The sequence below is a fragment of the Oreochromis aureus genome, linkage group 3 (genome assembly GCF_013358895.1).
Source record: "Oreochromis aureus strain Israel breed Guangdong linkage group 3, ZZ_aureus, whole genome shotgun sequence".
NCBI classification, from domain to species: Eukaryota; Metazoa; Chordata; class Actinopteri; order Cichliformes; family Cichlidae; genus Oreochromis; species Oreochromis aureus.
Genome location: NC_052944.1, coordinates 70,976,452 through 70,998,712, shown reverse-complemented (window position 1 = coordinate 70,998,712; position 22,261 = coordinate 70,976,452). Strand labels below are relative to the sequence as shown.

Sequence of the window (22,261 nt, the reverse complement as noted above, 5' to 3'; positions counted from 1 at the left end):
GCACACTTTCGTCATGCAGCTCTTCAGAGTGGTACCGGGCTGATTTGGCTTTCTCCTCTGCTACAATAAAACTTGCTTTCACAACAACTTCACTTTGTGATTTTGCTCTGATGAAAAAAGTCTGCTGAAATGTCAGATCCTTCTTTAGACTTCTACTTTCTGTAGTTTCTGCATTTAGGTTTTTCAGCTTATCCTGACGTTTTGTCTCGTAGTGCCGTCTTAAATTAAATTCCTTAATTACAGCCACATTAGCTCCACTAATAAGACACACGGGTTTACCAGCATCACTGTAAACATATATTCAGTCACCCACCGGCGTTGAAAGGCTCTGCTTTCAGAATCAACTTTTCTCTCCACCATTGTGAGCGGCTAGCTTCACAATTACAGAAGTTTGACTTGATTGATGCGGGAGTGCTCCCAGTTAGCCTAGCGTTCAGCAAGGAGGCTGCAGCGCTGCATTATGGGATCTGTAGTTTGTATATTATTAGCGCCTCATATCGCCGGGCCATGCATAATAATAATAGTACATCTATATATAATGATCTCGCGGGCCAGATATAAATGTACGCCGTCCCGGATGTGGCCCGCGGGCCTTGGCTTTGACACATGTGCCCTACAGAGATCCAAAACAAGCATCCTCAGTACACTTCTGTGCACCCATATGCATGGCAATGGCTGCATGGAAACACTTCAACGATAAAATTTTGCGTGCTTCGGAAATAGACTTTAATAGTCCCACATATAACAAAGAGGAGACTCCTGATAAAATCCTAACACACAAAAGACAGACAAAACAGAAAGCAGAAAGTCACCACAAAAACAGCAACCATAAAGTTAAACTGGAACCTAAACATGGGGCAGAAAACTGAAATTTTGTCCTGTGAGAACCACAAAGGAACAAATTGTTAGGTCTAATTGTTGAATGTTGCCATTGTGTTTCTTAAATTTGTACAGTCTTAGTTCAAGCAGTATTATCAAAGCCATTCCTTTGATCCTGAGCACCTCTAACCACTTTGTGTTGGGGGAGGTTTTATTGTAGATACATCCTATCTAAAAGATCTGTTTCTTGTGTTGTAAGCTTCCTGCTTTTATGACCCTTTGGTCAGCAGGAGGTCTCACACACAAACACACACACACACACACCCACACACACACACACACACACACACACACACACATTCCTACTTACATATAAAAGTTCAGACATATACATACAATGCCTTAGAACCATGTGGGCGTTGCTTTGCTGTGTTTTGTGTGAACTGTCTCTCAATAAAAGGCAGCGAGAGGAGGCCGGATTTGGGGTCATTTTCGTGCTGGACACAGATGAGGCCTCCCTTGCGTGAGTAATCGATCGAACACTGTTGCCTTGTTTTTCTTTCATGGGAATAAGTCCTGGATACAGCGGGGTCTGAGTTTAGACCCAACACAAACACTCAATACTGCCAGAAATACACCCCACTACTAGAACAATAATGCAATTAATATTGTAATTAAGCCAAATAATAATCAAAAACAGAAATAGAAACCAAACAGAAAAAACTGAAAGAGAAATCTACAAGGCATCCACCACAAGGCAACTCAAAATCCCAGGAGCTAAATCAGAGATGATGTCAGAATCTCCAACACACTAGAGTGCTCTAAGTATGTTTCCTCTTTGTGATTGAGGTGATTTTCTTCTTTTTTATATTGCGTCAGATATAGTCTGACAGGTTTAATTCTTTAGATGATAAAACACATTGAATTCATTTCATATGATGTGTTTTCAAGGATGAAACCAGCCAACAGTAAATCAGGTGCTTCACACTAACTCCACATGACATTCATCTGTAACCAGTAAAGTGAAGCTTTAATCCTGGTTCAGATGGATTAACATGAACAATCTGTTAATCCGCTGAAGCTCACAGACTTCATCAACCTGTCAGATTATCTAAAAGACTGAAAGACGTCATTTTAAACACTTACTGTTGTTCTGAAGGATCTCTGAAACCCTCAAACACTCTTCTGATCATCAGGATAGAAAAATTATGCACTGAGAGCAAATAGAAAAAAGAAAGGAAACAAACTTTGACGATAGTGATTTGGTCTCTGGCTGCACTAAACAGCCCCAGTGAACAATCTAACCTGTATTTCCTTGTCAGCTGTTTAATACGACACACCTTGAACCTGTTTGACTTCATAGCATCACCGTGGCAACCACATTCCCGGACTGACTCAGCTGACTGGATCTGAGCGTGTATTTGACAAACAAATACCACAAACATAATGAAAGTGGCAGATACGTGACAGCAACAGGAAGCTAATTTGTTTCTCTGGCACAGGTGGATGTGTAGACTTTGTAGACTGTCTGTGTGTAGAGTCGAGATAAATGATGAATGAAGGGTCTCATGACAAAACGATAATAATAAAAGTCAAAGTTGCCTTTGTACTAAACCAAGGTAGACAATAATAAAAGAAGACAAATAAAAGAAGAACAGTTAATATTAAACACAAAATACAGGCCATGTCAAAGGAATTATACTAAAATATACTGTTGTTGTACTTTCAGAGTATAGTGATTAACGTAAAGGTTGCTGGTTTGATTTCGATTCCAGACACAAATCACTTTAGGACTGTCAGGAAGGGCACCAGGTGTAAAACTCTGTAAATCAAAATAAGGGGCTCTAACTGCTGTGGGGTCATCATGTGACCAGGAGCAGTCAAATGTAACTACTTTCTCTTTTACTCAACAGTGTTGAATCTAACAGTGTTGTTACTTTCATCTGTACAAAGTTTGTGTAAATAAGTTCTCACAGACAGAAAATCTGTGACAGCACCTCCCACCTGACCACTTCACAATCAGCTGAGGATATTTGTACAATCATTTAGTAAAGGTTTGTAAATACTACATATATATTGGGAATTACATACCCTTGCACTAAAGAGCAGTGTTGGTTAAATTATGTCTATCATTTTGTGCCCTCATAATTATAGTTCAGGATATACATACATGACATTTTCAGGGCTAAAAATCTTTGTTAAATTCTGTTTCCAAGCAATGTTCCCTCTAAGCTGCACGTGTGCGCAATTGCGCACTGCTGGCACGGTCTCTGCGCACAGAAAATCTGCGTTGCGCACAAAAAAAAAACCTAACCTGAATTGAAATTAAAATAAGCACTTTAACAATTCTGTTTTGCAGTGTTAGTAAGTGACTGGCTGCTCCGGATTAGAGCGATACCACCTTCTCCCATAGTCCAGCCAATAATGCCATTCACATTCGTATATACGCAGCTAATCACCGTCGTTGACAGGCTATGACAGCGTCCTTATGTGCCGACACCGGTGTTTTAGCTAGCAAAGCGGCGTGGCTGATGTGGAGTGAAGCCACATTAATGACAACATGTACAACCATTGGAGAGGTGAGCAGGACAGACGGAACAATTGACGGAAAAAGTGTGGACTTTATACCAGTTTTTAAATTGTGTTGATAGGCCACGTAAAACCAGAGTTATGATAAAAATATCTGCAATGTTTGGTTTTCTTCCTGAATACTGTCGTTGTTTATATTTACTGCGGGAAGAAACGGTAAAAACAGCGTTTTATAAGGAAAACGCTCGAACGCGCTCTCCGCCTGTGAGCAAAACCAAAACCAAAAACCCTGTCCTATAGGTCGAAAAATGTACCATGTCGACCAATCAAAAAATGATATGGCAACATGGCATTTAGTTGTTATGAAGGGGGGAAGTTTTAGGAGTGACGGCGGTGTTTTGAGATGTGAGAGATTTGAGACGTTTAGCGCAAATCTTGTGTAGTTAGTGTGTAGTTAGTGTGTAGTGTAGTCAATAGTTTTGTTGTGTGTGTCAGAACAATGAGGCGACTGCTGAATGTTACAGGTGTTACCGGAGTGATACATCTCCTGTTGTCAGGCCTGCAGGTATCAGGCTATTGTTCTCCTTTATCTCATAGTGGACAGAAATTATTTTTTGGAGTGGCACAAATAATTTGTGTGGCATCAGATTTGATGGAGAACACCTGATTGATCTGTAAATAGTTTGAAATGTCTATTTTAAAAACCCCCGCCTTGGCTGCATATTTAGGTAAACAGCTGGAAAAAACTTTGTTTTTTGCGGAATTAACTCTATAATTAATTGGCCAGCATTGGTCATTATATACCGTTTTTGCAGACAGAGAGATACAGGACTCTCTCCAAGACCACAGACTCATAATACAAGTCAGAGCTTTATAAAAAAAAAAAAAGAAGAAGAAGAAGAAGAAGGAAAGTTGTTCGAGTTCGAGTTCAAGTTATTTTTACTTCCAATAGTGTTAACATACTACACAGGTCATGAACAAGATTTTTTTTTTTTTTTTTTCATTGTAAGTAGTCTAGCATAAATGTAAATGGTGTAATTTGATTATTTTAATAAACCAAGTAACTTGGATGGATTCGATGCTGGCGTGACCACAGTGCACACGTCTGATGTTGCTCACAGTGGTCCAAGAGACATGAAAAATTAGAGGGAACATTGTTTCCAAGTATTCTGAATGTTGACATTTCCTCTATAAACATCTGAAGGAATCTCTAAAAACAGTTTTGTGGTTGTGGTGAAGTGAGTCACATAAAGAGTGTCACATTTCAAAAAACCACAGTTTTGCATTTCCTGGTCAGACTGGTTCAGCTGACACTGTTTGTTTGTTGTTGGTACAGCTGGACTCTGGGTGTGTCAGTGCATATCATCATATGGCCTTCTGTAAAAGTACGTTCATCAAGGACTAAATTGTTAAGTGGACATTAATCAGACACTAATTATGAAAATTTTTGCTTCTTTTCCTGTTTATTATTCCTCCACTGAAACACGTCAGCATGATTAGTTAAACAACAGCAGGACAAATTTGTTGAAACTCAGCAGGAGAGAAGAGACGAGGAGCAAAGTGTGACCAATAGAAGCAACGTCACAAGGTCACTTTGTTCCTCTGTGCTTGCAGTGAATCAACACTAGAAAATAAAGTGTTTACAATTCAAACAGTTCTCAAACACTTTGAATCAGTCTCTGCACATAACGGCCAAACACTGTTGAATTCATAAAAAAGGCTGAGGATGCTGAGGGAGCTGCAGCGCCCCCTGATGGATGATAGAAAATCACACTCAACAAACTGACATGACTCCGTTGCACAAAAAAAGTTTTTATTCTAATGATATTTTTGAATTCTGATCTGAGTTTCTTCCTTCACTTGTGAATATGAGCTGCTGTAGACACTCTTATTATTAAAAGAGTAACATCTGTCTTTGCTAACAGCAGAGCAAAGCTGCTGGTTTAGTACTTCACATTTCCTTGTAACTAAATTTTTCATAAAAAAGTGTAATTTGTTATGTAAGTCAAGCTGTTCTGTGAGTAGTGACCAACACTAAATTTGTGTACTGTATATCCAATATTCTAATAATATTTCTTACAAAATCCTCACTGTAAAATCTAATTAGTTGCCAGAACTTTAAAAAAAACTATGCAAACTTGTTGCCTCAAAAAAAACTAAGTAAAGCTTACTTAAGATAATTAAGTTAGGGCAACATATTTATTTTGAGTACACTGTACAACCTCATTAGTTCCCAGAACTCAAAAAAATTATGCAAATTCGTTGCCTCATAAAAATTGAGTAAATCCTACTTTAAATGACTGTTAGGACAACTTATTTATTGTAAGTATGCAGTACTAAGAATAACTTGATGTTTCTGACTGTACAATACTAATTGTTTACCCACTGACAAACATTTCAAGTTCTGCTAAATTTAAAAAAAGTTCGTGGTAACCTGATTATGTGAAAAAAGAATCAATAACAATAACAACTTCTTGTAATGATGTTAAAATCAGCCCAACTTTTATTTTCAAATGCTAAAACATACTAGACACTGTTCTGCTTAACAACAACAATTATACTGCCATAATTTTTATAATCGCACAATGAAACAAAGTCTCAGATTTAATTATTCTGAAACTAAGTTTAAATTAAGTAATGCAATTTTCTAAGCAACTTACATTACTTATATAATCAAAATAAAATATATTTATTGTTCTGTCAAACAAGTGCAGTCTCTAATTTAAACAACACATTTGTTTTTCATTCCAACACAGGAGCTGGAATGTTGTATTATTTTAAGGATGGCTTGTTTCCAGTCCAGGCATTACTGCCTGAATGACTATCATGGATGGAGGTGATGCAAGTCTTTAACTTCCCTTATGTATAGTGGCAGTAGATGTGGGTTGGAGATGCAATGAGCTTGAACCTGCAGGCAACCATCTTCACTGACCACACCATCTGTGACGGAGGATTCATCTCTCCTGGTGTCCTGCAAGCAAACAATCAGATTTTTTAAAACATCAACTTTCTGCTTTCTGAAAACATTCTCTTTCTGCATTTCCCATGGAACAACCCCCAGCTTAAAGAATCTCAGGTTCCCGGAGAGGTGACATTCAATGTCCCAATTGTCAGTCTGCATAGCCCTGACCACCACCCAACATACAATAATGTCATGAAAGCATCATTTTAAAAAAGGGCTATGCAAACATGGCCAATAATTTTCATTCTAATGATGTGCAAAATGATTTGGGAACAAAACAAATTTTGCTGTTAGAAAACTTGCAGACTTCACTATATACAGTGTAGACCCTCTAAACTAAGTTTGGGGATGTGATCTTTCAAGAAATGCAGACCAAACTGTTGTTGTTTGTTTACTTACACAGCATGTCTTGTAGAATTAACTGTGGTCACCAGCAACAGCATAGTGCAGTCATATCTCAGGTCTAATAACAGAAGACAGGAAAAGATCAGTAAAGAAACAACTTCCCCAAACCAAAGCACAAACAAAACAATAAGTAAAACAGGCTGATCTAAAGTATGATTAAAGTTCAGCCTGATTAATATAAATGTCACTGACAGTTGCTATTGGAAAACCAAAATACTTACTACTGAGTTGATGTCTTTCTGTCCAAAAGCTCCTTTTCTAGACTTGTAAGAGTTTGATGTAATGTGTGGAGTGCTGGTCCCGAGCCTCAAAGACAGTAAGAAGCAAGCGAGCAGGAGGTAATTGTGGCTCAAGATTTGGGAGGTTGCCTTGTAATCGGAAAGTTGCCGGTTTGAGCCCCGGATTGGATCTAACATATGGCAGTTTTTATATGCAACCCCAAAATGTTTCTTATGATTCAAGTGTGGAATTTAACTTAATTCTTTAGAAGGACAAGATACAAGCACAATTACTTTATTCTCAACTATAAAACCAACCTAGACTTTAACCATTTAACAGGCCACTAATCTGGTTTATGGCTTTGGACTTTCATAACAAAACTTGTTTTTAAAAACACATTTTTTAACGAAACAAATACTATTGTTATGATCATTTAAAATGTAATCAAACAGAAATGTTTGTTAAATATAAAAGCATGTTGCTTATGTTGCTGAAGAAAGGCTAGATTTGATATTAATAGATGCCAAAGATGTTTAAAAGCTGCCACAAAGCATTAAAATAAATACATGCGTTAAGAGCATACAGATATGTTATAAAGTTTTATAATGGATTGAAAACAAGCCCCGCCCCTAATGGCTGGACTTTCTGAAAAAGTTTAATCTGGGCTCTTATCTAGTAGCTGCTCACTTTTCTATCAATCAACAATCAACAGAAAATTTCACTGGGAGGTTTTTAAAGTTCATTTTTAAGTAACATGAGCCCAGACGCAGCAGCAACGCTAGGCTAAAACTAGCTAGCTAGCAAGTTCATAAATCTGGTGCTAAACTAAGAGAAGGCACAAAAATAGTTTGAATAAGATTAAACATTTACTCACCAAGTCAGTGTATCATGTAAAGAATCACAGCAACGACAATAATAATCTCTTGAGCTGAAGCTTCTTCAGGTTTGCTCAACATATTCCAGAAAAAAATGCTGGCATCATGAACATGCGGACTGATCACCACATCGTTTTGTCCGCACTGAGGAGCAAAATTTCCAGCTTACTTAGTTTATCTAAGTTAAGACAAACTGAGCTGATCATCTTTTTTGAATAAAAAGTACAGGTAACTTACTTAAACTGAGTTCCAACAACAAATTGATAAAAATTTAGTTAAGTCTACTTAAACGTTTTAATTAAACACAATATTCGATTTTACAGTGCTCTTTCATAGAAAAATATTGTATTTTTAGTCATATTAAAGTTATTTTAATAAACCACAATCAAATATGAAAACATTCATAAAAAGTGTAGATTTAAGAGTAAAAATCACTTATATTTTTTAATGTTGGCTTCGAGAGTGTAACTTCTACAGCACCCCATCAAATAACATGTTCCAACAGATGTTCACTGCTTAAACACACATTAAAACTTGATTACAGTCTATCAGCCTATTCTCCTTGTATTATAGTTTATTTGTATGTTTTTTCATCTTGTCTTGTTGTACAACATTAAGATAAATTTGGAAATTTGTATTATAAATTCATCAATTAACAACAACTACACACTGCAATTATTCTACACTCTCAAAAATCTGTGGTACTCTCCTTTTAAACAATGGGTGTCAAACTCCAGTCCTCGAGGGCCGGTGCCTCGAAACATTTACATGTTGGGGAGTAACGGAATACATGTACCGCCGTTACGTATTCAGAATACAAAATATGAGTAACTGTATTCCGTTACAGTTACCGTTTAAAAAGGTGGTATTCAGAATACAGTTACTTTGTTGAAATAAATGGAATACACGGCGGTACTTCCCTGTTTCATATTGTCGCGGGTCAGGACTGTTTGGGTTTGTTTGACAGCTGTTCTGTTGTTCCAGGCGGCAGCGTTACGGTTGCCATGGTTACAGGGTGACGCTCTCTCTCTGCGTGTTTCCTGGGTGAGAGAGCGCCTTTTTGTTGTTGTTGTTGTGCTAAGCTAATAGACAGAATGCTACAGGCATAGCTCTAAAGCATGTAGCCTGATGGGCAGTGTAGTCCGTGCTGCAGGGAGAATGGACTGCCGTACCCGTTATGTGTCTGTGAGCGAGGGAGGGAGAGAAAGGAAAAGTCCGAGCTGTCACGGAGCAAAAACGGGAGCTGGAAGCATGTAAATATAATAATAACCACTGCAGCCAAGAAGAGTGCCTGACGAGCCCATTTGTAAGTAAGCTATTAAGACTCAACTGTACACTGTGTTCGTGTTTTCCTTCGGAAAAAATAAGTTCCGTTGGAGCAGCCTTTCAACGCCTCTCTCTGTCTCTGGCAAGCAAAGTTGACCCAGACAACAAAGTAAAGCTAGTTTTCGGCTACCAGCCCGACACGAACCCGACGTATTAGCCAGAGGTCCCTTTACTACGTTTCGGAGCCGCGGACCTTCAGTAACAGTAATAAATCACAGCAATAGTACATTCACGTAGTTGTAAACAGCATGATAATATATTAAGTATTCCAAAGTATTCAGAATACGTTACTCTCATTGAGTAACGTAACGGAATACGTTACAGAATACATTTTGGGGCATGTATTCAGTATTCTGTAGTGGAATACATTTTAAAAGTAACCTTCCCAACACTGTGTATTGAATACATGCTGCGGTGATAAATTTAGCCATTTGATTCACGTTATAGCAGCTTATGAGTGAATGAAATTACTTGAGTGAGGGTTAGGGGGTTGGCACCTCAGCATGCAGTCAAGCTCTATAGTTTTGCTATTGACCTACTAATTTTTTTCAGGAATCACCTGCCAAAAACTGATTTCCAATGTTTAGCAATATCTTTACGTATGTTAGTAAATAGACTTCGGTGAACAGGGTTTACAAAGGGGTTATATATATAATTTAAAAATTACCTGTTTTTCAAGTATCTTTAAAACTCTGTGTCATTGTACTTACATTATAACCAATCAGGTCCTTTTTGTCCACTTAAAATATGTTTGAAGAACTATTGTAATATTTGTTGCAATTTCTGCTGTCCTCTTTGCCAACATACTCTTACAAAAGACATTTCTAATGTCAACGAGATTTTTTTTAACTGCATAAATAAAGGATACATAAAAGTCACTGCCAAAAACTGATCACTTGATATCATTCATGAGGGATACATTTGACACATGTTTTACGTATTATAGACAAACAAGTTATTTACAGCTGTTTAAATACGAGCAATCAGTTTTTGGCAGACAGTAATTTTTTTGGCACAACACCGGGCCTCGAGGACTGGAGTTTGACACCCCTGTGTTTAACCATTAACTTGTCACTGATGTTTGAACTACTTTAGCTCACAGAATACACCAAAGTACATAGAACAAATTAAATTATGACTCTTACAACTTACAAGGTTTACTTAGACTAAATACTACTGCAATTCAAAGTGGGCACAATATTATATTTATATAATACTAACACTCATCCACTTAAGGTCATAACCGTACATCACAGTTTGCTAAATAAATACTCATGATTTAATGATTGGGTAATTAATGCACATGTTAAACTTTCCTTGTTGGTTTGGAAAATATGATATTAAAATAGTAGCTAGCATGTCTACAACATGTAATTACTCTTGTTGCTAACAGTTATCATAGATGGTAAGTTATTAGTTGTCTTACCACAACTTCAGCCACACTATCTCATATACGCCTTACTATTTTGGTGGTAGCTAAAAAGCTGCTGGAACTATTTTTGCTTATTCATAGACCGCAAAGGCCGGGTCCTCCGAAAGATGCGGCCAAGGTTTTGGGACACAGGACAACTGAGTTAATCGAGACTCCCGATGCACAACTTCCCATAGATCTTCAAAATAAAAGCTGCTGCTAGAACCAGTGGGAAGTGAAGAAATCAAAACAAATTTTTTTCATATCACTTTTTAGAATAGAATAATCCTTTAATTGTCTCACAAGGGTCTTGATTTGGTTGTAACAGCAGCCAGAAAGACACATATACAACAAAGAGTACACAGGACACAGAATAGAAACATACACAATTTGTCTTACATATTTACATTAAGGACAATGGTTACTATAAAAGGAGTACTGTACAGTTATTAAATAAAATAAAAATAACTACAGATAAGAGGCAAACAGCTGCAGGGAGGAAGGACCTGCAGAAACGCTCCTTCATGCATCTAGGATGCAGCAGTCTCTCACTGAAGGAGCTCTGCAGTTCAGCAACATTTACATGCATGGGGTGGGAGACTCTGTCCATCAGAGATGTTATTTTGGCCAGAGTCCTTCTGTCTCCCACCACCTGCACTTGGTACAGGGTGGATCCCAGAACAGAGCTGGCCTTCCTGATGAGTTTATCCAACCTCTTCCTCTCAGCTGCCGATAAACTGCTGCTCCAACATACAACACTGTAAAAAATGACAGATGCCACCACAGAGTCATAGAAGGTCTTTAAAAGCGCTCCCTGTACTCCAAATGACCTCAGCCGCCTCAGCAGGTAGAGTCTGCTCTGACCCTTCCTGTAAAGAGCATCGGTGTTGTGGCTCCAGTCCAGTTTATTATTCAGGTGAACACCCAGGTACCTATACGAGTCCACTATCTCAACGTCCACTCCCTGGATGTTCACCGGTGTCAGTGTGGTGGGTCTGCGTCTCCGGAAGTCCACCACCAACTCCTTGGTTTTCCTGGCGTTGATCAGCAGGTGGTTCTGCTGACACCAGTCCACAAAGTCCAGAGTCCACTGTCTGTACTCTGAGTCATCCTCACCTGTGATGAGGCCGACTATGGCAGAGTCGTCAGAGAACTTCTGTAGGTGGCAGCGTGGGGAGTTGATGGAGAAGTCTGCAGTGTAGAGGGTGATTGCATGTATTAGTATTATTATATGTATTGTTGCATGTAGCAATTAAAACAAATAAAAGACTTATTCCACAACAACAAAAATAATATCTTATTATAACCCATTTCTCCAACTGGGTTAAATATCGTATTGCTATACCACCACGCTGTTCTAGACTATCATGCTGTAGATCCTCGTGGTGTGGATCAGTGAATCAGTGAGTGATGTCGTCCATGTAGACGATCGTGGCTCAAGAGTTGGGAGTTCACCTTGTAGTTGGAAGGTTGTCGGTTCGAGCCCCGGCTTGGACAGTCTTCACCCGTTGCCTACCGGTGGTGGTCAGAGGGCCCGGTGGCGCCAGTGTCCGGCAGCCTCACCTCTGTCAGTGCGCCCCAAGGTGGCTGTGGCTACAACGTAGCTTGCCATCACCAGTGTGTGAATGGGTGAATGACTAGATATGTAAAGCGCTTTGGGGTCCTTAGGGACTAGTAAAGCGCTATATAAATACAGGCCATTTACCATGGAGAGGATCGGATTACTTTTCTCTGGGATTACATCCATAGCAGCATTTAAGTAGTTCCCTGCACCATCCACCCAATATGCCTTGTACCTGGGTTTAAGCCATATTGTTAGTGATAAATGAATATCTAGCTGGTTGTGAACCAGCTCTGGATAATTTCACTAAAGAAATATAAGATATGTTGAAGAAAACAGGTTAGAAATGTTCTGAGTGGTGTTGAAGACAAAAATACTAAGAGCCCAGATGTTTAGAAAAATCTTAAGTAGTCAGTTTAATAATAAAGAAATAATTAATTTTTCTTACACTGTCTTTCCACTTTATTTATTTTCATAGCCAGCTGTAACAGTGAGAAAACACTGCCACCATGACGTCAAATTTAAAACACTACACTTGCAGCTATGCAGAGATGCACTAACTGATACTTATATAGGGCTTTTCTGTTCTTCTGGACACTCAGAGCACTTCATATAGCATGCCACATTTCCCATTCACATGCACATTCTTTTTTTATTTTCTAACATTTACAGTCTGAGAATGTACAGGCCATCTGTCGCTGACCGTCCCTGGTTCTGCTGGAGGTTTCTTCCTGTTAAAAGGGAGTTTTTTCTTCCCACTCCTTAGACACTCCCTTACTCTGCAACATTTTTCTCCTCCTGATCTTGTTGATTCTAAGATGCCAAGAAAGATGCGATCCTCCAGTTTGTGTCAGTAACCTCTCAACATCCACCAGTCCAATCCAGTGAACTCTTTAGATTTGGGTTCACATCTGTCCCTTTCAGCAATATGTCACATCCAGACAAAGATCTTATAACAGAACTGAATTGAACCTTTACTTCTTTTATGTTTCAGAAACTGTTGAGAATCTGAGGAAAATGCAAACTGACCCAAACTGGTTTTATGATCAACTGTAGTATGTTTCAACCATACTGATGTAACACCCAGTGTCACCAGTAGATGGCAGAAAACTTTAAAAGTCATTCACGGCCATTTCAAGCTTCACTGAGAGGTTTAACTGGAGGAGTTCTGAGTCAAGCAGTGTGATCCAGATGAAAGTTCAGACTGAGTCTCATGTTTATCAATTTATACTTTATCACACACTAAAACACTTCATTTCTTTAATTTTAGATTAGACCACTGAGTGTGAGACTATGAATATTTCACAGGTGAATGAACACTAGTCAAACACTGATCAGGTTGAACCTCCTTTATGCTCATATGTTCTTGATTAAGTACAGTTGAAAAAACAATATACAATACATGGCATGAACTAAAGTTTTACTGTGTGTTTTTCATCCCTGCTGTTTATAATCTGCCAGTTGAAGCTTAACCTTGAGTCTATGTTTTATGGTATTAAAAATAGAGTGAATCCTAGAGTTTATTAATCTTGCAGAGAAATTATATATATACATATATGAAACATGTGGATGTCCTCTGGTCTGAGGTGCTGGGGGGACCAGTTAGAGACCAGCAGCTGCATGTCATTGGTTGGACTGGTGGACTACTTCAGTGAAGAGTAGACTACGTCTGGCTCTAGTTTAAAGTCTGAACACAAACACACACAGTTCAAACAACAGGAAACATGATTACAAGCTTTGTAGTTCAATAAAGATCTCCAACCTCCACCTCTCTGCATTACACACAGTCCCATTTCAGACTTTACTGGGAACCAGCTCAGCTACTGCCGATGGTTGTTCACTGAAGTCAAACCTTGAGCTCAAAAATGTAAAACAATTTGCTCTTTAATTGTATTAAGTGACATTAAAAAGTCAAACATTTGCTGCTTTTCAAAGATTTCTCTGACTCTCCGAACAGCAGTTTTCATGTTAATGGAAAACTGTCTCTCTCCATTAAGATGAAGGTACCATAAAGTTTAGAGACAGTTTCTATTATGTTTTGTTGTTGGGTTTTCATTTTGTTTTCTTTTTTGGAAATGGGGGTAATGTGTTTTTCTTTTCATAAATCTGATGTGAAATAACATACACTGTAACAATTTCAAGAAGATTTCAAGATTTTCTCTTCAGTTGACGTCAGCAGCACAAGGAGCTGCTTGACAGAATTGCCAACTGAACGCCTTTTTCCATGGCCTCAACAAACCTTTCCCATAATCAAGATTTAGTTTCAGCAACTTCAGACGTGTACGAGAAGTTTGATATCCTTCATAACGCTGAGCTTGAGTCATGATGGTCACGTGGTTAGCTTAGCTTAGCACGATGATTAGAAACAGGGTGAGCAACTAGCTTGACTGCATCCAAAGATCAAGAGCAGCTGTATCTGGGCCTTCATGGTCTGATGGCTGTTTGTCCATAACTGACATCTTCAGTTCTCACAGCTGAGTTGACTGCAGCTGAATCTTTGTCTGTGTAATAAATAATAAAACATATTTGCTATTACTATAAAATCACATAATTACACTACAGCAAAAATGCTACATGATGAAGAAATTAAAAGTATTTTTCATTTTTTTTAAAGCCTGGCACCTTTTGCACCTTTTTTTTTCGCCTTCACACCTTTCCTCTGAAACACAAAGTGACCACAAAGAACTGGGGGTGTTTCTATGAAAGGGGCAGATGGGCCGCCACAAGGCTGCCATCTTGTTTCAGTAAAGACTGACACTCTTCACCACAGAGTTCAAAGCAAACACTGTTCACAACATGAGCACTAATATTAGATACACTGGTATGCTGTGATGACTACTGTTAAACTAGAATTATTACTTTATTTAAAATAAAATTATATAGAAATACTGAGATAGATCTAGTTTAAAATGTCGGCGTCAAAAAATATATATAAAATAGGTACATTTAAATGAAAACTGAATAAAATGGAAACAGTCCTTAATGTAACTAATATAGACTTTGAATCGATGATGATCTGTGTGGAAAGTTTATTGAAATGCTTTTCCAAATGGTGTCTACGTGTCCCTCCTGTTAACATGAACAGTCCTGTGCTAAAACAGCTGCAGCTGAAGTGTTGCTGCAGAGCTGTTAGCTTCAGTTACCCACAGACCACAAACACACAGTCCGGCTCACAGTGAACAACAGTAAGTACAGAGTGAAACTTTACAGACAGACAGTTGCATTTGACTAAGCATATCGTTTTTTTAAATGTCAACAAATTTGTCACAAAAGAATGAAATTTTGATTCTTGAAATCTTGAAATCTCACATGGTAAGAGTCAGAAACAGTCTTCATATTGACCCTTAAATTAAATACTCAGCAGCCATCTTGGTCGTTCCTCATTCCGCAGATATTTATGCAGTTATTATATAATCCCTACCTAAATGAAAGGGAGCCTCACAGCTTCCAACTGACAGAAAAAAAAAAACCCAGCATGTGTAGAATCATCAGTCAAGTCTGATAAAGCTTGTGTAAATATATTGGTACTACATATGTGTGAAGTTATGTGTTATATGTCTTCATCAGAACATTAAACAAAAGAGAAACTCTTCTGAGCTGAAACATAACCTGAGAAAACCTGCAGATCCTTCAGTGTTCACTTGAAGCTCCAAAAATCATTCAGTCCACAGGTGGACTGGTTGCCGGGCAAGTGATTTTTATGAGCCAATGGTGGGGGTGGGGGTAATGGTATAAACAATGAAACGTGGTGGATTGGCCAAAGTGTCATGATGGGCTGGACCAATTATAGCCGAGGAGGTCAGATGCACCCTCCCACGTAGCAAAATCAGTATGGCCCAGATCTGGCCCACACAATGTGCTTACCGTATTTTCACGACTATAAGCCGCATATAAAAGTCTTAGATTTTCTTCAAAAAGTGCGGCGTGCCCTATAGTGCAGTGCGCCCTGTGTGTGTTGTAAGGAGGACGTAGTAGAGAACACCATGAGAACGCTAAAGGGGGAAGTGTGGGCGTTGATTGTATATACAATCGCACATACCTGTATAAAAGAACAGGTATGTGCGTTATGCAGAACATCGTTGTTTTAACAACCCTGAAAATGGCAAAGAGACACGCTTATGAAGCACAGTTTAAACTGAAGGCCATCAACTACGCGGAGGAACATGGAAATTGAGCAGCCGCGAGAGAATTTAAGATTAATGAATCGATGGTTCGCAAGTGGAGGAAGCTGGAAAATGAGCTCCGACAGGTCAAGAAGACGCAGCTGAGTTTCCATGGACATAAGGCGAGGTGGCCTGAGTTGGAGGAAAGACTCGAGCGGTGGATCATCGAGCAAAGAACGAGTGGGAGAAGCGTTTTGACGGTCACCATTCGACTAAAAGCAGTAACGCTAGCAGAAGAAATGAAAATTGAACATTTCCAAGGAGGCCCGTCTTGGTGCTTTCGTTTTATGAAACGGTGCCATTTTTCCATCCGGACCAGGACTACGGTAGCGCAGCAACTTCCAGCGGATTATAATGAAAAGCTGGCCATCTTCCGCTCCTACTGCAGCAAACACATCGCCGACAAACACATCCAGCCCAGCCACATCACTAACATGGACGAGGTGCCGCTCACTTTTGACATCCCGGTGAGTCACACTGTGGAGAAGAAGGGGACCAGCACGGTAGTGATACGCACAACGGGGCATGAAAAGTCTTCTTTTACTGTTGTGCTTGGCTGCCATGCTAATGGACAGAAACTGCCGCCTATGGTGATTTTTAAGTGAAAGACTTTGCCTAAAGAGAAGTTTCCAGCAGGAGTCATCATTAAGGCAAACGAAAAGGGCTGGATGGATGAGGAAATGATGAAAGAGTGGCTGAGGGAGGTGTATGTAAGGAGACCAGGTGGTTTTTTCCACGCATCACCATCGTTGTTGATCTGTGACTCTATGCGTGCCCATCTCACAGCCGATGTGAAAAAACAAGTGAAGCAAATGAACTGTGAGCTTGCTGTCATTCCGGGAGGCCTGACAAAGGAACTCCAACCGCTGGACATCGGTGTGAACCGCCCGTTCAAAGTAAGGCTTTGAACGAGGAGCCGCACGGCACAGAAAGTGACTCTGACAGTGAAGAAAGTGAACCTGGAATGTTTGATGGAGATTTAGCGCAGCTGTTCAATTCAGAAACAGAGGATGAGGACTACGATGGGTTTGATTGATGACGATTACCGGTAATAAAAATGTGAGTACCAAACTCAGTTTTGCTCCCGCTTTATTTTTAAATACGCATACTTGTATGTGCCCTATTATCAGGTGCGCCTTATGTGTGTGTTAAATACAGTAATGGCACACATAACTGAGACTGCGCCTTTTAGTACGGTGCGCCTTATGGTCGTGAAAATATGGTACACATGGCCCAAATGCTACAAAGAACGACAGCCCCTTTGGTGGCCCAGAACAGTTTCAGCTCTGGCCCCAGATGTCAGCCTCTATACTCTTCCTAACTACATTCATACTCCAACAGATGCATCGGAGAGCAATCTTGCCCAAGGATACTTGACATGCAGACTGGAGGAGCAAGGGACCAAACCACTAACTTTCTGATCAGTAGGTGACCTGCTCTACCTCCTGAGCTACAGCCATCAACCCACATAGCAAGCAGGTCTGACCTGGATCTGGTATCAAGCCGGCACTGCTGGCTGACTTCTGGCATGATAAGACGTATACTATCAAGATATGGGCCAGGCCTGGCATAGATGGCACTGATGGCATGCCACATCTGGATCGATTGTGGTTTGGTTTATGTGGCCCAGTCTCATAGAAAACAGGTCTGGCCTGGATCTGGCATCAAGCTGGCACTTCTGACTGACTGGTGTCATGGCAGGGTGTATGTCAACCAGATGTGCGCCAAGTCTGGCAATGATGCACTATTTATGTTCCTATTTTCCTATTTTAGTTAGAAGACCCAAATGCCATGTTGCAATACTACACTGCTATGGTAGCCAGCGTTTCAAATGCAGGTTTGACAGGTTTGTGAGTGTACACTTTATCCAAAACCTAGTGAGGGTTTACTCATCTTTGCCAGTGGGTAGTTGTAGCTCAGGCAGTAGAGCAGGTCACCTATTGATCGGAAGATTAGTGGTTCGATACCTGGCTTCTCCAGTCTGCATGGCGTGAGTATGAATGTAGTTAGGAAGCATTCAGTTAAGAGAAAGTGTGTGGTTGGGTAAATGTGGCATGTTGTATAGAGCACTTTGAGTAATCTGGAAGAGTTGAAAAATGCTATATAAGAATCAGTCCATTCACTGTCTGAACTGAGTTTTCTCATCTTACTTTTGCACTATTATACACATGTTGTTATTACATGGCTTAATTAAGGTTAGACTGACATCTGGGGCCAGAGCTGAAACTGTTCTGGGCCAGCAAAGGACCACCGGTGTGTCTGCAACTGGCCTTGTGCTGGCCCATGTGTGGGCCATCTTTGGCAAACCAGATCTAGGCCACCAAAGGGCCGTCATTCTTTGCGGTTTGTGGGTCATGTGTAAGCACATTGTGTGGGCCAGATCCGGACCATACCAATTTTGCTATTTGGGAAGTGGTAAACATGAGTAAACCCTCACTACGTTTCGGATAAAGTGTACAGTGACAAACCTGTCAAACCTGCATTTGAAACGTTGATTACCATAGCAGTATAGTACTGCAACATGGCACTTGGGTTTTTTAACTAAAATAGGAACATAAATAGTGCCATCACTGCCAGACCTGTTTTCTATGAGCCTGGGCCACATAAACCAAACCACAATCGGGCCAGACGTGGCATGCCATCACATAAACAGTGCCATCTATGCCAGGCCTGGCCCATATCTGGATGACATACCACTTACCATGCCAAAAGTCAGCCAGCAGTGCCGGCTTGACACCAGGGGCCCGTTCTTCGTACCTCGCTTACTACATCCAAGATCAAATGACACATCCAAGATCAAATCATCGCGCTAACTTTGAGCTCGCTAATCCGGTTCTCCGAACACACCTGTTGTTGACGATTAGTATAGCTGGATGAAGTAATCTGAGATCACTGGGTGGCTTAAAAGGGGCTACGCATCGATAGTAGAAACATTGATCGGCAACCCTGTGATTGGTCGGCGAAGATGTCGAAGGAGCGCACTCAGTATTTCACGGCAGCAGACCAAGAACTCTTGATTGAGGGATTTCAGGAGTTTCAGAGTTTAATTAAAACGCAGGGGAACACTGCAAAGGCTGCAAAAGCAAGGAGAGAGGGCTGGCAGAAAGTTGCTGACAAATTAAACTCGTAAGTGATCCATGATATTACATTATATCATGTGATATTATATTATACCACATTATATTATATTACATCATATCCTCTTTGACATTAGAGCCACAACAGGACCCACTAGAACATGGGAACAAGTAAAAGTGAAATATAAGAATATTCCACAGAATGGTAATATTTACCACTTATATTGCTTTTAGTCTCTTGAAAAGAGACCCTGGAATAATCTGTTTGTTTGTTTATAACAGCAACCAAGAAAAGGGCAGAGCGAATAAAGACAGGTGGTGGTCCTGCACCCCTCGTCACACCCGGCTTTTGTACTGTGACATTTATTGACATTGTGGGTTTTTTGTGTGTAGTTTGACATAACACTCCATCACTTTTACCTGTTCCCATGCAAGGGGTGACTGAAGCATGCACAGTAAATCGGGAGTAAGTATATACAGTACAGTATATATATATATATATATATATATATATAGAGAGAGAGAGAGAGAGAGAGAGAGAGAGAGAGAGAAGAAAGTAAATAATACCCTCACGGGAAAATCGATATCTCTATGAGCACACCGTCGCTGAGCTAAAGGATCCCGTCTATCCCGCAATATACGCTAAATTCTGTAAACTCTCCTTATCAGTCTTGCACCTTCCTTGCTCGCGTACAAACGGACAGGACATGGCTGCGACAGACTTCCCAAATCCACCTTCGCTTTTATAGTCGTGGTCTCTCATCTTGATTGCACGTAGTAATTTACTATTACTACTCTAAAATATGAATTACATCTGACATGATCTACTACATGTAATAGAATGATTAATAGTACATTTCCTTTTTTCGGAAATGACCTGTATGTATCTGTATGAAATCAATAAAAGAATCAAATGCTGCATTATCTTTAGTTACATTGATAATATTTATTTATGGTAAAACAGTGGCGAAATATCGCTCTTGCTTTCATATAACTGCAGCGGACATACCTGAGAGGCCGCGATCTAATCCTGTTTACATAAAGTAAACCTGCTCCCGAGCAGGTTTACGCTTACGGATCTGTTGCTATGACAGCAAGTCCCGGATGAGCTTCGGAGAACCGAACGATCCAAGATCACGCGAAATCGTCAACATTCAAATCCGGCTAACTTACTTAGCGAGGTACGAAGAACGGGCCCCAGATCCGGGCCAGACCTGTCTGCTATGTGGGTTGTTTTCATTTAAAGGCTTTATGGCTTTTCCATGGTGGGCCAGTCTCTAGTCAGAATGCCCAGGCTGATTTTTTACCCAAGTCCAGCCCTGATTTATTCCCCATAGTTACCCATGTTGACATTTCCAATACAGCAGTCAACGAAAAGACAAGAAATGCACTGACCAACATGTTTACTATGAACAACAGAGAAAAACAACAACAACAAAAAAATAGAAACAGAAACACAACCCTACCAATGTTTCGTCTGACTGGCTGTTGTTGATGAATTGATGTTTTGAAATAGGAGTACATGACATGAGTGATGGTGTCATTTTCTTCAGTTTCTTGGTCTGTAAAGATTTTCCAAAATGAACAATAATATGAATTAAAAATGAAAACAGAACTTTATTCTACTAAACAAACTCAGACATGAAAGATCAGGAAGTCTGAGTCTCACCTTCAGGTTTCCTGTGAACACATCGTCTCACCAGCAGAACCAGTAACACCAATAGAACCACAACACAGACTGATCCAACAGATGGCAACACAGAGAGAACAAGAGGAGAGAGTGATGGAGGAGGTGTGGATGTAGGTGGAGGTGTGGTGGTGTGTTTGTCTAAAATAAAGCAAACACAGTCATTAAGTTGTCGTCACATTGTGAATGTTGAAAGCTGCAGAAACACAGACAGGTGAGTGTGTCACCTGTGACAGTGATCCAGCTGGATGGAGACTCTCCACGACCGCTGATGTCACACTTGTAGAGGCCTTCATCAGACCTGGAAACATGCTGGATGGTCATGTGACCTGTAGGTTGCTTCCTGATGAGGGAGCCATCTTTATAGAAAGCAGCTGGGAGGTTGGAGGGAGTGGTCTTTGTTTTACAGAGCAGAGTGACGTCATCTCCCTCCATCACAGGGAGGACAGGACTCTGCAGGATCACTGATCCACCTCAACACAGAGACAAACTACAGCATTTCATCCATTTACACACAGCTTCATCAACACTAACTCCACACACTCAGCTTACCAGTGACTGTCAGGTTAACCATGTTACTGATGGGACCCTCTCTGGACTCACACCAGTAAACTCCACTGTCAGATGTGAGAATGTAGCTGATACTACAAGAAGTATTAGCTGAATTTGTTGGTTTTCCCCATTCTGCTCCACACTGAGTCATCTGCAGGTTGGTTGCATTTCTCCTCAGAGTCCATCCAGCAGAGCTGTCGTCCTCCTCACAGCTCAGAGACACAAAGTCTCCTTTAAAGAACTGAGAGCTGCTGGGACTCACAGTCAGACGAGCTGTGAGGGTTAAAATGAAAAACTGATGATCTGTTATACTTTTCTCCAACCAGTGGCGTGATATTTTTTTTTTATTTCATCAGCTTTACATCTGATATTCTGCAAACATGAAAGTGTTGAATCTGATTAAAACATTAGCAGGATACACTTTCACATGTGAGCTCCATTGTGAAACATGAACCCAATCAGGTCATATCAGTGAGCATTTCTCAGGTTTAAACTGTGACAGAAGAAGGTTACTGACCTTGGTTTGTTGTGCAGCTCAGCAGTGAGATCAGAACTAAAGAGAAATGACACTCAGGTTGATTTGAGGTGAACACGAAGAACAACTCCACACAAACAGCTGACAAATAGACAAAGTTGTCTCTCTGATTTATCTGCTGATTCTCAATTTGATGCAAC

At 40.1% G+C, this 22,261-nt stretch overlaps 2 long non-coding RNA genes across 2 annotated transcripts; both read right to left on the bottom strand.

The window, feature by feature from the left end:
• Window positions 1–13,441: 13,441 nt before the first annotated feature.
• LOC120437663 lies at window positions 13,442–21,076 on the bottom strand. The gene is made up of 3 exons (XR_005611328.1): window positions 21,017–21,076; window positions 20,814–20,909; window positions 13,442–14,608 (listed from the first exon to the last, which is right to left on the bottom strand). It is a non-coding gene; the product is annotated as an uncharacterized LOC120437663 (long non-coding RNA).
• Window positions 21,077–21,455: 379 nt separating this feature from the next.
• On the bottom strand, window positions 21,456–22,130 carry LOC120436254. Its single transcript, XR_005610280.1, has 3 exons — window positions 22,104–22,130; window positions 21,587–21,859; window positions 21,456–21,507 (listed from the first exon to the last, which is right to left on the bottom strand). It is a non-coding gene; the product is annotated as an uncharacterized LOC120436254 (long non-coding RNA).
• Between the last annotated feature and the right edge of the window lie 131 nt (window positions 22,131–22,261).